General features: G+C 34.2%; 1 protein-coding gene across 3 annotated transcripts in view; it reads left to right on the top strand.

The window, feature by feature from the left end:
* The window catches only part of GRIK2 (glutamate ionotropic receptor kainate type subunit 2), a 774,206-nt gene that overhangs the window by 452,499 nt on the left and 309,056 nt on the right, over nt 1-12,651 (top strand). The window lies entirely within an intron of this gene.

Genomic DNA, 12,651 nt, shown 5'->3' with positions numbered 1-12,651 from the left:
AGTGACTAAAATATAATTTAGATAAGTGGTGGTATTTTAATATTAAAAGAAGTGAAAAAATGTCAGTTTGGAATCATCCAGAGGCCCTGGATAGTATATGAAGTTATAAAACCAAATTATTGATCTTTGCAAATGTTAATGATACTGGATTCTCACTGAATCTCATCAGGTTTAAAAATACTATTTTTAATTAATGCAAGTAAATACCTTCTAAATGAAGCATTTATTACATAGTTGTTTTAACTCCTGAATTTCTATTTAAAAAAAATGTATAAAATATGATAAACTAGATTAACATGTAAAATTTTTATCTTATACTATTGATAAATATGAGATTATTTTCTTTTTAAAATAATTAAAATGGTTAATTTCAGTTGTACTCATTAACCAAAATTTGGCCAATTAAGAATAAAGCCCTTTAAAAAATTAAGATTGCTCACTTAGAAACCACCATAATAAATATTTCCAGGAATTTTTTCTTAAATAATCAAAAGTATATAAATATTTTTGAAGCAATTTAAGAAAACCATAAGAACAGCCGTTTTCAGATGAAACAAATACAAATTGGTTACATTTTGGAGCATGACAATATTGGCTTGCTATTCTGCTTTAAGGTGTTTAACCCTGGCTTGTCTCCTTCCTTGGCAGACGGCTTGGGGTTCCTCTGCCAGCTATCGAACAGAGGATGTGGTCTGGAAGGTTACTTTAGAACAACTAGTGTTCCTGAGTCAAATCTGAAAAAAAAAAAAGGAGGCTAAAGAAACAAAACATAAAAATTGCCTTCATTAACAGTCAATTTTTTTTTCAAACATGTACTTTATTTTTTTTATGTTTAATCCACTATCAACGCTGGTGCTTTTAAAACAAAAAAACATATTCTGGTCTTGGTTTTATAGTGCATATAATGGAAGTTGTCTGGAAATCAAAATAAATAGTTTTCCATAATGACAGTTGTCTTTGTTAACACTGCAAAAGACATGCTTCTTCTTAACTTTCCAATAAAATTGTCATAAGATTCAGAAAAAAACAAAACAGCAACAAAAGCTTAGCCATAAACTAAAACTAAAAGAAAACCACATATCATAATTTAGAGTATCCATCAAATAGTTTATGGGGATAGATTTCTGATTATTCTCTAAAACAGCATATTGTAGTCCCTGCTTGTGAATTCAAACAATGTGATTTTGTTTTTATGCCATAAATATAGTAGACTGCTTTATTTTCTAATGCTTCTCTTATCTTGAACCACTTTGTGGAAATATTCCTATTTTTAAAGTTCTACACTTATCTTGGTTCATCTAGATATTTTATCATGAGTCTTATAAATAGTGATAATTTTATCTTGTTCTTTATTCATTTTTAATTGCTTTTGGCTGTTTTATTTTTATTTTCATTTGTTTAGAACTTCACTCTTTGAGCCTGTTTTCCTTGTTGTAATGGTATTTTCTCACTTAATTTCAACTATTATAATAGATATATGTTCAAGAAGATCTTTTGTTTCTGGTTTTCCAATAAATTATTTTTCAAGAATGGGCAATATTACTGAATACTTTGCTTATCTGTAAAGATTATCATTTATTTTTAAAATTTTACTTATTGATGTGATGAATGTATTAATAAATTTCCTAATAGTAAAAAGATTTACATTCCAGGGATAAATTGCTGTTAGTTATGGTAAAGAATTATTTCAATGGGCTGCCATTTTAGGTTTATTATGTAGTCTTTATGTTTAGGTATGTTTATAGTAATTGCTCCATGTTTATGGTTTTTAGCCTGTTTGTTAGTCTTTGTGTTTATTGTTTGTTTTTAACATCAGAGTTATATTAGCTTTGCTAAAAAAGAGAGGAACTGGTTCCCCAGTACTTGCTATGCTCTGAATCTATATAATATGGAATTATATAATAATTATATAATATGGAATTATTTGTATTATGGTAGATTAAAAAGAAAAACTCCTTAATATTTACATCTTTACTACAAAATGTTCTTTAATAACTTTTATAATTTATTTTATGATTATTATCTTTTTTACTTTATTACTTCTTTTTGAGTCAGTTTTTATTATACATTGATATATATCAAGTTTTTCAAAATTTTTAGCAGAGATTTTCACATAGCATCATCATATAAATTTTATATCTATCTACTGAGTCTCTAACATCATTTTTTTCTTACATTTTCTCTTCTTTATTAATTAGGTCAATTAAGAAATTTCATATTATTGTTGCTTTTACCAAAAAAAAAATTTGCTTATAATTTATAGACCTTCTTCTTTCCTAATTTCTAATTGACTATTTTTTGTAATTCCTTACTATTTTTCTCCCACTTTTCTGGGGATTTCAGTTGTTCATTTTCCAGCTTCTTGTGATTTGAATGCTCTATTTATTTTGTTTTGCTTTTACTTTTTTAGTTATAAATATATATAATGATGAAGTTTTCTCCAAAAACTGCTTTGAAGACTGTCCCCCTCTGATTTTTTTTTTTTTTTTAATAAAAAATAGTTTAATGTTTCGTAGAATGTTTTGGAGCCAGGCAGAGCCCCCATCATTACTTCTCTCAAACCAAGCCATGGTTTGTAATTCACATTATTGTTATTAAGATAATCCTTTTAAGCTATATATTTTGTTAATATAATTGGTAACACCTACACATTTCTTTAACCATATAGAGAGTAATTTAAACTTCCATTTCACTTCTGAATTTAGTGTTCATGGTCTTTGCCAGTGTTAATTTCTCCATTCTTGGTTCCTTCACTTGACTGGTGCCAAGAAGTATTTTTTTCCTTCTTTGTGAAGAGCGTACGGTGCTAATTTTCATTATATTCATAAATTGCATGGAAAACTGGCTAGGATATAAAATTCTTAAACTTTTCATTATTTTTCCTTGAAAACTTTTGATATTTTTCCATTATTATAAATAATATTTGTTCTTTTCAGGGTAGACAGTTATTTTACTGCACTAAAATCTTATAATAATATTTCCTCTGTCATCATTGTAATTTATGTTTATATATTTGTTTTGGTCAATTTTCTGGTTTGCTAATGCTGCCATTATGCAAAATACCAGAAATGGATTGGCTTTAATACAGAGGATTTATTAGGTTACAAAGTTACAGTTCTAAGGCCATAGAAGTGTTCAGACGAAGGCATCTACAAGATGATGCCTTCACTGAAGAATGGCAGATGGCATCTGGAACACCTTTGTCAGCTGGGAAGGCACATGGCTGATATCTGCTGGTCCTTTTGCTCCCTGGTTGTGTTTCAAAGTGGCTTTCTCCCAAAGGTCTCTGGGCCTGTCTTCACTCCTCTGTAAGCATCTGGGGGTCCTCTCAGCTTCCCCGGAGCAAAGTCTGGGCTTCATCTCTTGGCTTAGCATCTCCCAACATCCTTCTGTTGCATCTCCAAGTGTCTCCAAGCATCAGAAAGTGTCTGTGTTGGCTCTTGAGTTCTCTTAGGTAATCCAGTGAACCAATCAAGACTCACCCTGAGTGGGCAGGGTTCACACCTCCATGGAAATAATTTATTCAAAGTTATCGCCCACAATTGGGTGAGTCACATCTTCATGGAAACACTCAATCAAGAGGTTCCACCCAACAAGACTGGGTTAAAAGATCATGACCTTTATGGGGGACATAATATATCCAAACTGGCACAGTCAGGGTGGGTCTAAGTAAGATTTTGTTTTTATATCCGTTTTCCAGTTTTCTATGAAAATGTCATTAATCATCCCCCAATTGTTTGCAGAGCTTTAAAACTCCTCTCAGTACAGGAAGAGGTACCCGATTACCAATAAACTCCTTTTTTGTCTTTGGAGACATATCTCCAGAAGCCGTGTATTCTCTTGTAGCAAACTTGTCTAGTTTTTCTCCAGGTCTATTATTCAGTGATCACCTGGCCAGCTCCAAACTACCCTGGCTAGGGGATATGGGAGGGACTAGGAAGGGCACCAGGAGTTCCTTTCTTTATTCCCCAAAGCTGTGCCTTCTTGACTTGGCCTCTGCCCAGCCAATGCAGTCCTTCAACTGTCCTCTGCATCGCTGAGGAAGCTCCTGTCTTTAAGTCTTCTCTGCTGCCTTTGTCTGCAGAGGGTTGAAACAATGGCCACCCTCAAAGCTAGGCCCCCAGTGACCTAAAGTAGCTATTTAGAAACTGTGATTAACGATTGACTGGTGCCTACCCTGGATCTTGGAGAAGTGGTTTTTATGTCCCTTTCTGACACCAGTGAGCTTGCCAGGGACTGGGCCCTACAGCTGCCTGCAGGTAGAGTGGAGGATGGGAGCCAGTAACTATGTGGCAGAGAGAGCAATTTACTGGCATTTACCATAATTTACCAGCCTCTTCCTCCTGTTCTTCCCTGAATGCTGTACAATGTTGTCCTGGCCTCGAGTTTTGAAATATTTGATTCAGACAACTCCTGACTGTTTAATAGTTGTTCTAGTGGAGGGAGGGACTGATTCCTGGTTACTCTTACTCTGCTATCTTCCCACAGTTCTCTAGCAAGGCCTGCGACTTTTAACAAAGCTCTCTGTTAGTCTTACTTTTCAGTGTTGTGAGTTTTTTTCCTTTACTCATAGCCTCAGAGCTACCTTAGTAGAAAGTTAGGGGAGGTGATGCCAGTGTGTGCTTTCAACAAGCCTTGGCCAGTATTTTGTTTAGGAGGAGGAGTTTATTAGGTGAAAAATGAATAAATATACTTCAGACAAAGGAAAATTGCATGTGAAAGCACAGACATGTGAAAGAGTTTAGAGTATGTGAATTAGCTGTAAGTAGTCCGCTATAGATGGAGCACCAAGAATGCAGGGGAGAGGTTATGGGGGAGTGTGAACAGTCAAGCAATTGCAGAATATGAGCCTTTTGTAGGTCTCACGAAGGAATTTAGATTTCATATTATTCATATTGGGGTAATTTTGAAGTATTTTAAATATGTGAACAACATGATGAAATTGGGATAAAAAGAAAGCCTCATAGTATTGGAAATCAGATTCTAGTTCATGAGACAGGATTAGGAGAGACTAGTTAAGAGAATAATGCAAATATTCAAAGCAATGGGGAGAAGAGAGTTGGATTCAAAAGATATATAGGAGGGAGAATTCTTAGTATATGGTAATAGTTTGGAAATTAGGGAAGAGGTTAGAAAAACTTCCATTTTTCTGGAAAAGGAACTGAAGTGGAAAAGCAGATTTGGAGTCATGAAAGACACACTTAATTTTGAAAATATTGCAGTTGATTTGCCTATGGTATATTTATCTAGTTGGTGGTTAGATATGTAGTTCCAGACTTCAGGATCATGGTACAGGCTGGATATAAGAGTTGGAGTTATCCAAAATAGATGGTGGTTGGCATCGTGAATATTGATGAAATTGTTCACTAAGAGGGCATGCATGTATTTCCTCTCCTGACAGAACTTCTGTTGATTCTGTCCTAAAACTTACTCTATTTTGCTTGGCTTGACAAGAAATTATGAACTCAAGGCTGGCCAGGAAATTAAAAAGAATCTGTGATAGCAAAAAAAAAAAATACTGCCCTGTAAGTCATGCTCAAGAGTCCCTTATGCATACTGGGAAATGCTGTTGTTTGCTGAACATCAGGCAATCTTCAAGATCACTGAGTACTGAATTATGTCAGGTGCCTCCAACTTAAATTCACTTCCTGGTCAATGTCTCATTCTTAGGACCTGATCTCTGTGTTTGAAATCACAACTTTATTACTTGGCATTGATTCTTTAAATTTTTTTTTTTGATTAGAGAAGTTATAGGTTTATAGAAAAATCATGTAGAAAAGAGTGCTCCCTTATACCCCTCTATTGTTAATGCTTTCATTAGTGTGTTACCTTAGTTACAAATGATGAAAGAATATTAAAATTTTACTATTAACTATGACCCATAGTTTACATTAGGCTGTATTTTTTTCACTGTATACTATCTGTTTTAGTTTCCTAGGCCGTTTAAAGCAATTCCATGAAATGGGTTGGCTTAAACAATGGGAATGTATTCATTTACGATTGAGGACAGGAAAATATCCAAATCTAAGCATCATCAAAGCAGTGCTCTCTTCCCAAAGATCAGCTGCTGGTGATCCTTGGCTCCTATGCTACATGGCAAGGTGCATGGTGGCATCTGCTGTGCTCTCCCTTCTCTTCCGGGTTTCATTGATTTCAGCTTCTTGCTTCCATAGCTTTCTCTCTCCCCTTTTCATTCTCTCTCTCTTTCCCCCCTCTCTCTTTTTCTCCCTCTCTCTTTCTTTATCCTTGTTTCATTTCATTTACAAATGACTCCAGTAAGAGGATTAAGACCAATCCTGAATGAGGTGGGTCACAACTTAAGTAGCCTCATCAAAAGATCCTACTTACAATGGGTCCATGACCATAGAAATGGATTAAATTTGAGAACGTCTTTCTGTGATATATACAGCTTCAAATCACCATATAACCCTATCATTACCTTTGATTAATGTGGTACACTTGTTACAATTCATGAAAGAACATTTTTATAATTGTACTACTGACTATAGTCCATCATTTACAGTAGGGTTCACTGTGTTATACAGTCCTGTTTTATCTTTTATTTTTGTTCTAGTAACACATACAAGATCTAAATTTCACCTTTTAACTACATTCACATATCTATTTTTTATTTTTATGCAATTTTATTGAGATATAGTCACATATCATACAATCAGTTGTTCATAGGATCATCATACAGTTGTGCATACATCACCACAATCAATTTTAAAAGTTTTTCATTAAGGTCTTCATTGCCATCTCAGCTGTTTCACCCATTCCAGACTGGTGTACAATGTGTGTCCAGTCACAGAAGTCCCCCAAACAGCTGTTCCAGACAGTTGCTGGCTATTTACCAGCTTCCCTAGGGGAGGAACTAAATTCCACACCTCACCACTCTACCATCTTGCCCTGCCCCCTCACATATCTAATTTAGTGCTGTCAATTACAGACCCAATGTTGTGTTACCATGACCATCAACCATTTCCAAAACTTCAAAATCAACCTAAGTAAAAAATATATAAAAATTAAGCAGTAATTTCCCATTGTCTACCCCCAATGCAGACCCTGGTAAACTATATTCTAGATTCTAACTTGATTATTTTGTATCACTGGGATCACACAATATTTGTCCTTTTATGTATGATTTTTTTTTCACTCAGCATGTCTTCATGTTTCATTCATGTTGTCACATGTATAAGGATTTCATTAATTTTTACAGTTGGATAATATTCTATAGCATATATAGACCTAATTTTATATATCAATTCATCAGTTGATGGACATTTGTGTTGCTTCCATATTTTAGCAATTGTGAATTATGATACTATGAACACTGGTGTACAAATATCTGTTTGAGTCCCTGCTTTCAATACTTTTGGGTAAATACCTAGTAGAGGGATTGATGGGCCATAAAATTCTATGTTTAGTTTTCTGAGGAACTAACAAACTCTCTTCCGAAGTGCTGCCCCATTTTACATTCCCACTGGCAATAGATGAGTGTTCTTATTTCCTCTCCAAAAACTTGTGATTTTCTGTTTTTTTGTTTTGTTTTGTTTTTAATATTAACTATTCTAGTGGATTTGAAAAGCCGTCTCATTGTGGTTTTGATTTGCTTTTCCCTAATAGCTAGTGATGTTGAGCATCTTCTAATGTGCTTTTAAGCCATTTGTATATCCTTTTTGGAGAAATGTCTATTCAAGTATTTTGCCCACGTTTAAAATTGGATTGTTTGTTTTTTTATTATTGAGTTGTAGTATTTCTTTATATATTCTAGATATCAAACACTTATTAGATATGTAGTTTCCAAATATTTTCTCCCATTAAGTAGGTTGTCTTTTCACTTTTCTGATAAAGTCTTAGGTGCATAGAAGCTTTTAAATTTGAGGAGGTCCCATTTATCTATTTTTTCTTTTGTTGCTTGTGCTTTACATGTCAAGTCTTAGAAACCATTGCCTAACACAAGATCCTGAAGATATTTTTCTACATTTTCTTCTAGGAGTTTTATAGTCCTAGTTCTTATGCTTGGGTCTTTGATCCATTTTTAGTTGATTTTTGCATATGGTGTGAGATAGGGGTCCTCCTTCATTCTTTTGCATATGGATATCCAGTTCTCTCAGCGTTGTTTGCTGAAGAGACTATTCTTTCCCAGTTGAGTGGACTTTGCAGCCTTGTAAAAAAAATCAATTGGCTATGAATGTGAACATCTGTTTCTGAATTCTCAGTTTGATTTAATTGGTCTGTATATCTATCCTTGTGCCAGTGCCATGCTGTTTTGACCACTGTAGCTTTGTAATAAGCTTTAAAGTTAGGAAGTATGACTTCTCCAACTTCATTCTTCCTTTTCAAGATGTTTTTGGCTATTCAAGGCCCATTACCCTTCTAAATAAATTTGGTAATTGACTTTTCCATTTCTGCAAGGTATGCTGTTGGAATTTTCATTGGGATTGCATTGAATCTGTAAATCATTTTGGGTAGAATTGATATCTTAACAATATTTAGTCTTCCAATCCATGAAATGTTCTTCTGTTTATTATCTTTGATATTTTTTAGCAAAGTTTTGTAGTTTTCCACGAATAAGTCCTTTCCAAACTTGGTTAAATTTATTCCTATATATTTGATTCTTTTAGTTGCTATTGTAAATTGAATTGTTTTCATAATTTCCTCTTCAAATTGCTCATTACTAGTGTATGAAAGGACTGAAGATTTTTGCATGTTGACCTTGAGCCTTGCTATGTTGTTGAATTTGTTTATTAGTTCTAGTAGCTTTGTTGTAGATTTTTCAGAACTTTCTATGAATAGGATCCTGTCATCTGCAAATAGTGAAAATTTTAATTCATCTTTTCTAATTTGGATATCTTTTATTTCTTTTTCTTGCCTAACTACTCTGGCTAGAGCTTCCCGTACAATGGTGAATAACAGTGGTGACAGTGGGCATCCCCATCTTGTTCCAGATCTTAGAGGGAAAGCTTTCAATCTTGCACCATTGTGTTTGATGTTGCTTGTGGGTTTTTTGTATATACCCTTTATCATGTTGAGGAAGCTTCATTTTATTCCTATTTTTCTAAGTGTTTTAATGAAGATAGGAAGCTGGATTTTGTCAAATGCCTTTTCTGCATCAATCAGGATGATATGCAGTTTTTCCCCTTCAATTTGTTAATGTGGTGTATTACTTCAATTGATTTTCTTTTGTTGAACCATCCTTGCTTACTTGGGATAAAACCCACTTGATCATGGTGTATAATTCTTTTAATGTGCTATTGGATTGGATTTGCAAGTATTCTGTTGAGGATTTTTGTATCTATATTTATAAGAGAATTGGTGTGTAATTTTCTTTTCATGTAGTATCTTTATCTGGCCTTGCTATTAGGGTGATGTTGGCTTCTGTTCTAGTTTGTTAATGCTGAGGAATGCAAAACACCAGAGATGGATTGGCTTTTATAAAAAGGGGGTTTATTTGGCTACATAGTTACAGTCTTAAGGCCATAAAATGTCCAAGGTAACATATCAGTAATCGGGTACCTTCATTGGAGGATGGCCAATGGCGTCCGGAAAACCTCTGTTAGCTGGGAAGGCATGTGGCTGGCATCTGCTCCAAAGTTCTGGTTTCAAAATGTCTTTGTCCCAGGAGGTTCCTCTCTAGCAAGGTTGCTCCTCTTCAAAACATCACTGACAGCTGCACTGAGTTCCTTCTCTTTGAGTCAGCTCATTTATATGGCTCCACTGATCAAGGCCCACCCTGAATGGGTGGGGCCATGTCTCCATGGGAATATCCCATCAGAGTCATCACCCACAGCTGGGTGGGGCACATTCCAATCAAATCTAATCAGCACCAAAACATCTGCCCCACAAGACTACATCAAAGATAATGGCATTTGGGGGACACAATACATTCAAACTGGCACAGCTTCATAGAATGAGTTAGGTAGTGTTCTCTTCAATTTTTTAGAAGAGTTTGAGCAGGATTGGTATTAATTCTTCTTGGAATAATTGGTAGAATTCAGCTTATAATCCATCTGGCCTGGGTTTTCTTCATTCAGAGATTTTTGATGACTGATTTAATCTCTACTTGTAATCGATCTGTTGCGGTCTTCTAATTCTGCTAGAGTCAGTGTACGCTGTTCATGTGTTTCTAGAAATTTGTCCGTTTCATCTGTGTTGTCTAATGTGTTGCCATACAGTTGACCATAGTATCCTCTTATGATCTCTTTAATTTCTATGTGGTCCGTAGTAATGCCCCCCCCCCATTTCTGATTTTATTTATTTGTGTTTTCTTTCTTTCCATATATTTGTATATTTCCAGTTCTCCACCTGTTGTTGATTTCCAGTGTCCTTCCAATATGGCTAGAGAAAGTGCTTTGTATAATTTCAGTATTTTTAAACTTACTGAGATTTGTTTTGTGACACAACATGTGGTCTATCCTGGAAAATTATCCATATGCACTTGAGAAGAATGTATATCTTGCTGTTTTGGGTTGTGGTTTTGTGTATATGTCTTTTAGGTCTAATTCATTTATCATATTATTCAAGTTCTCTGTTTTCTTATTGATCCCCTGTCTATGTGTTGTATCTATTGATGAGAGTGGTGTATTGAAATCTCCAACCATTATGGCTGATATGTCTATTTCTTCTTTCAGTTTTGCCAGTGGTTGTATCACATATGTAGGGGTACCCTGCTTAGGTGCATCAATATGTATGATTGTTACTTCCCCTTTTATTAATATATAGTGTCCTTTTTGTCTCTTATAATAATTTATGACTTAAAATCTATTTTTTTCTGATATTAGTATAGCTACCCCAGCTTTTTTTCTTTTTTCTTTTTTTTTCTTTACATTTTGATGGTTGTTTGCATGGAATATCTTTGCCCATCCTTTCTATTTCAACCTATTTGTGTCTTTGAGTCTAAGGTGAGTCTCTTGTAAAGAACATATGGTTGTATCATGATTTTTTTTATCCATTCTGCCCATCTATGTCTTTCGATTGGGGAATTTAATCCATTAACATTCAGTGCTATTACTGTAAAGGCAGTACTTATGTCAGTCATTTTGTCCTTTGATTGGTCCTTTGTCATATCTTTTTTTCCTCTCTTTTCCTTTATTGTATCATCCTTTTCTGTATAACTGATCTTTTGTAATATATCTGAGTGTTCCATTTCTCATTTCTGTTTCTGTATAGATAAAGGCCATATCATAGAAACCCAAGGGTAACCAAAAGGAAAGTATTTTAAAAATATATAGAAATGGCTGGAGGGGTCCAGTCTGGTGACTTCAGGAAGAAAATCTTCTACCTGATTTTGAATATTATTTTTCTTTTTCTTCAATTCAGCTTTTGCAGAGTCCTTCTGCAATTTCTATTGTCCTCCACAGTTCCAAGCAAGTGGAATTTGAATGGAGACTTTTCCAGGGATTGGCTTATGTTGCCATGTTGATGATGTCACCTCTCTGACAGTTTCTCTTTCTTTGAGTTTTAACTGATATTTCAATTACAAACTGTATTCTGACTTCAATTAACCCTACCACACTGATGAAACCTCTTTGCCTGACAGAAAACACATACATGTATTGCTTTACTGGCATTGCTAGAGTGATTGCTTTTAACTAGAATTCAGAATAACAGATATGTCCTCAGGACCTTATCCATTTATCATTCAATGCATTTAATAGGTGTACTCATAAGATATTATGCATAGTATTAATAATTAGATGCCTAAAAGAATGAATATTCCTAATAAAACTTGAATCCTGTCAACTTTGTATCTGAGCTTCTTAGTTTTAGTTCTGTATATTAATTGATAAAAACATTGCCCATGAATTTCTTTTTACCACTTTGTTTGAGTAAACCCATATTGGAAAAATAAAACAAAAAAGTTGTATTTCAACACTTCATCTGAGAACTAATAGGAAAGAAATGTCTTTGCTAGTACATAGCTGTTTTGAAAACATTTTATATTGTATGGAGAATATTTTATATTACATTCAAGTGTAATTAGTGCCAACAGGAAAAAAATATATATTCATTTTCATGTATGTGACAACTTTGTGTCCTTAAAAAAATATATAATTTTATATGTTCACCTTTAAACTTTAAAATTTACAGTTGTTGGCCAATACAGTACTTAAAATAGCATTCCATGTGTACTATTTCATTACCTTATGATTTCAGAGTGTGCTTCAAAGACCTGATAGTTATTTCATACAGGCATACTCCAAATCTGTTCTGTGGTTAAATACTTTTCAGAAAGTACTGGTTAGGCCAAGTTCATTAGGTTCTTTCATAACTTAGTATTTATTATGAATATCTTAAAGGGATGCTAATATGCAGCATTTCCAAACATTTTTAATTACAGTATGGTTTCTTGAAAATAAAACTGATAGAATCATTTTCTAGAAGAAAACACAAGGTTAGACTGTAACAACTTTGAAGCCCTCATTGATTTTTACTTATATATGCAAATCCATGAACTACCTACCCCATCAATTATCAGTAGAGGAGCAGACAGTTTCAATGATGAGTTGACATTCAGTATCTAGATTTAGTATCTAACTTTAAAAATGTTTTGAGTAAGGTCTGCAGGTGGAAGGAACACCTGGGAGTCAGATAATCTAGGTTCAAGTCCTGATCTACCACTTAGTGGCTGATTTACCTTGAGCCAGT

This window comes from Choloepus didactylus, chromosome 7, assembly GCF_015220235.1.
Source record: "Choloepus didactylus isolate mChoDid1 chromosome 7, mChoDid1.pri, whole genome shotgun sequence".
Taxonomy (NCBI): domain Eukaryota; kingdom Metazoa; phylum Chordata; class Mammalia; order Pilosa; family Megalonychidae; genus Choloepus; species Choloepus didactylus.
This window is presented reverse-complemented; position numbering and strand designations above follow the sequence as displayed.